Source organism: Strongylocentrotus purpuratus, unplaced genomic scaffold (assembly GCF_000002235.5).
Source record: "Strongylocentrotus purpuratus isolate Spur 01 unplaced genomic scaffold, Spur_5.0 spur5_scaffold_13, whole genome shotgun sequence".
Lineage (NCBI taxonomy): Eukaryota > Metazoa > Echinodermata > Echinoidea > Camarodonta > Strongylocentrotidae > Strongylocentrotus > Strongylocentrotus purpuratus.
The window spans coordinates 25,290,995-25,295,946 of record NW_022145598.1 but is presented as its reverse complement, the minus strand read 5'-3'; positions in this window follow the sequence as shown (position 1 = coordinate 25,295,946).

Below are 4,952 nucleotides of genomic sequence, written 5' to 3'. Positions count from 1 at the left end.
TGTAGCCAGGGCTCAAATAATTTTTTGTCCACGGGGGCTCTTCCAAAAAAAAAAGAGCCCCGTGAGCCTTCTCACGGGGGCTCTTTTAGTGCTGACGGGGGCTCTTATTTTAATACAATTTTCCATTGAATTGGTACCCATGAAACTCCTAAATTCCTTGGTATTTTATCATTATCATATTTAAGTCGGCATTTTCCCTCTTAGAAATTTACTTGTTACATAGAGCTGTTATTGGCTTTTATCCCCGTGATGACATTATTTCTTCCCGTTCTGCACATAATGTTCACCTCATTATTCGGAGCAACCTTATTTACATTCTTTCTTTAATTTTAGTCTTTACCATATCCTTCCAAAACACAGGGGCGGATTTAGCTTTTTGCTAAGGTTGGGGGGGCGGAGGTAACCCAAATACGATGTGGAACATCGTCCACGAGCCGCGCAGCGGCGAGGCGATTTTTGTTTGTTGTTGCTATTTTGAACCCGTAAGTGATGTTTTCCTGGCATCTACTAACATGCGAAGCATCGTCACGAGCCGCAAAGCGGCGAGGCGACTTTTTTGTGCTGTTTTGAACCCCCGTTATCCTGGCATCTACTGACATCTACTAATACTGTGTAGGTCTGGACACATGATAGCATTTTTCTATGCACATAACATTTTCACTTGGTAGCCAAAGGGGGGAGGGGGGGGGGTTAAACCCCCTAAACCGCCTAGATCCGCCCCTGCAACATCTTTGGTGATTTCCTTCTCAATAATGATTTACAGGTCGAGTTACATTACTTGCTGGTCTTTTAGAATAACCAGATTTCAGAGGATTCAAACTTTTCACAACGAAAAACTTCTCCATGTTTCAGTCCTTGCGCGATCGTCTCCAGCTCCAGCAGATATTGGGCGTCAGCGTGCACACCGGTACTACCGGCGCAGTATATCCTCTGCTGACGGCTGCACTGCGAGCTTCCGTTGTTTGTATCGGTAATACTCATAGAGATGAAAGAGCAATTAGCGCCATTTAAGTTCTATTTCATTGGTTTAAGGTTTGAAAATTGATACTCAATATTGTGTTAAAGTTATATCAGTAAAGATAATGTTTATTTTATAATTCTACGGGGGCGATTTTTAATTTTGCAATCGCCCCGTGAGCAACCTGACGGGGGCGATTATGGAGCTCACGGGGGCGAATCGCCCACCGCCCCCGTGTATTTTGAGCGCTGATTGTAGCAGTGTAACATGTAAAGTCAAAGTACGACAATGGTTTATCCTTGTATATATACACATTACACCATCTCGGAATCTTTGCTCAGCAGCCGACGCATGTAAACTTATCATTCCCAAATCTAGACTCTCAACAGCTGAAAAACGTTTTGCAGTAGCTGCATTAAAGACTTGGAACAACATCCCTCTTTCTATAAGGGAAATTACCTGTCTTGCCACCTTCAAAAGATCCCTCAAAACTTACCCTTTTCCCCAGTGATCTATGGGATCTACTTCACGTGAGAACATTTTGTTGTCCTCTTTTCATATATATATGTATTTGTAAGCGCTATGGTACTTATTGTTTTTAGCGCTCCTAAATATTTGATATTATTATTATATTCAGTTGGGAAAGTTTGTGTTGTAATTGTTGTTATTGTCATGATGTTGATATTCAGGGTAACAAGAAAACATCCTCTATTAAATCTCAAATAACCGCAAAAAACAGATTCTGTTTCTTTCGTTACTGTGAATGTAAATGAACATTTTTGGTAAAGCTCTGTGGGTTTTTTCGGCTACAATTGTTAACCCTTGTTTTTGTTATGCTTAATATGAAAACTGTCTAAAAAGTTATGACTGTGACCGCTTTATACTGTTATATATTTTTGTTTGTCATTCAACCATTAAAAACATTACACAATGCAATATGTTTAAAACAAATATAACATCTTTTGTATATTTTTGTTCTACATATCCTAATGTCGTTTATGATGACATAAGTGTTGGTAGTGAAGATGGCTATGGTGATGGGAATGATTGTGATAATCTGATGATCGTGAAGATGATGCTCATGTTGATTGTGTGTTGAAGATGAAAATTTCACCAAACATTGCATTTGCATGGTGTACTATTATTTAGCAGAATGGTTTTTCAAGTTACAATACAAATCAAATCTCTTAATCGACATATCTCATTTTGTCGAGATATGCTGTTGATCAGATAATCTAATAGATAATGATAATTATGAGGGTGATGATGATTTTGATTGATTGATTGATTGATTGATTTAGTTTACTTAATTATTAATATGATTTCCAGGAACATAAAAATCAAACATTAACAGTGTGATACATAATGAAATATCAACAAGAACAACAACCAATAGTGGTGATAAATATTCATTTCTGTTTGCCCTCCTTATTGGTTGTTAGGCATACATATAAGATGCAAATAAAGCAGATATACCTTCAAGAACATTATGTGACAGGAACAAAACAACAAAAAAAGTCGTGATTTTTTTAAAGACTGTGTGGGGGGGGGGGGGGTGGTCATCAAAGAGGAAATAATGTAATTATGCAGATAAAGATTTTGAAATGTTTTTATCAACTATTATTGATTGGTACATTACTAACAGAAATGAACATTGGGCCTACGTTATTTGGGGCTTGATGGATCAGTGGCTGAACAGTGTTCAAATAATAATAATAATTATAATAATACTGAATTTATATAGCGTATTTTCCATATACATGTTCAAATGCGCTGTACAAATAACTCAGATTTTGGGTTGCAAACTGAATCTGTATGTTAATTGTACTTTTGTAGTGGCATAGGACGAGAAAGGGGGGGGGGGGGGCACAGGCTCCCTTCTCTGCCCCCTCTAGCTTCACTGCCGTTTTTTAAAAGGCATTATTCCTCAATTTCAAGTTCCGCTATACAGTATTTAAAAGCCATGGGTGTCCACAAGTTATTATAAAGCATAATGCTTGCTTTGAAGGAAAAAATAAATAAATAAGGGATAGAAAACTATCACCGTATGAGAAATTGTTTAAATTACATGTATTTTTTTAAATAAAAGAGATTAAAACTGTTTGTAGATGTGATTATTATCAATCTTGAATAATGAAAATTTCAATGCTATGAAAATGATACACATGTAACTAAAATGCAGCATGTAGTATTATTGACTGGTGTTATTTACACACATTATAAGAATAAAAGAATAGTTAATACAAAAAGTAGAAGGCATTACTTTAGAAAACTTTTGGTGGCAGTAGAGGGCGCTATAATTATTTTTTGGGGACTTTAAAAAATGAAAAAGTGAGAACATATTTTCTCTACTACTTTTAAGCTTTAGGAGGATGGGATGATCATTTTCATTAAATTTTGATATTCAAAATATAGGAAATCTTGATAATAGGGCATTTCCCTGTATTATTTGCATTTTACTGTCATTTTTATCTGGCACACATTTACCAAAATAGTGAACTAAACAATAGAAAACAAAGGCGAAATTTTCAAGTAACACGATTAGGGTTAGAGTTTTAGAGTCAAAATTGTTGTTTTTTAGGGTAATTTTTTTTGTTGAGGCTATATGATTGATATTTTCTATATAAATGAGCAATGACATTGAAGAAAACTGTAGAATTGACTGGTTCCTGTGAAACAACTTTACCATGTTATGGTCATATTTTCTGGAGAAAATGACTATGATGCCCAATAAATTCCATTGAGAAAAAATTATTTAAAAAAATATCGCTGTTTATATCAACATACAAACTGTTAAATTACTTTCATAAATATATTACCTAAGTACTAATACCAAAAGAGAACAATGTGTGATAAGATTAAGTGAAAAAAAAGTTTGATCTTTCAAGTAGAAGTAAAAACAATTTTTTACATTTGCTTCACTATGTTGGTCACATTAGGGGTTGTCTAGTATTATGTTAAAGAGGATACTTTTCAAATTTGGAGAGGGAATAAAAGTGGATTACTGTATCATAGTAATTATTATAAGGGAATGGATTATTCCCTCTGCAAAAATTATATTCTCTTGACTTTTCAATGTCAAATCATGGTGAAAAAACCTGTGTCACAACTTTACCATTTTGTCAACCTGGTAATGGGTAAAGTTGTTGTCATTTTCCTATTCAAAGTGCATGAAAATGTCACAGTCTCATAATTGAGTGAGCAGAAAGGGGAGGGGCTCTAAATGCAAAAAGTGGACAACAACTTTACCATGAGAGACGGAGAGAGGGAGAGAAAGTGAGAGAGAGAGAGAGAGAGAGGAGTGAGGAGGATGAGAGGGGGAGATAGAGAGAGCGAGAGAGATAGAGAGAGAAAGAGAGAGAGAGAGATACAGAGGAGGGGAGGGGGGGGGGGGGGGTAAAGAAAGATATGCGAAGCGGAGAGAGAAATCACTGCATATTGTGTATAATGCTCGTGTACTACGCATTTTGGAAGGGAGACCTAAATATCTAGTATACATAAGTATCTAAAACCCTCGAACTGAATTATGGTTACATAATTCGTATAGACTGTAGATGAAAGATACAATTGCCCCCCTAACAAAAAGAAAATGAATAAACGTGACTTGTCCCTCACTTGTTTGACCCTCTATCCATTGTCCGTGTTAGGAGTTGCCGTCAACATCATGGACATGTACAAATATTATTTTGTAATGATTTTTTGTTTAATGCATATTTCGCCAAGCTTTTTCGTGACCGCCTTGCTGTCCTTAAACTTGTATAGTACACACACACCTGTACAAATTACGTATGTACGACACATAACCATACAATCATGCCTCTTTATTCATTCCACATGCCCACAATAAATTCAAGCCATTTTCTCGTTCACATCCTCGCCACAGATGTACATAATACACACGATGACGTCATTTATTATTCATGATGTACCGGTGATGTTTTCAGTCCAAACATCTCGACCTACTTCAATCGCGTTTCTGCATGGAGAAGGTCTC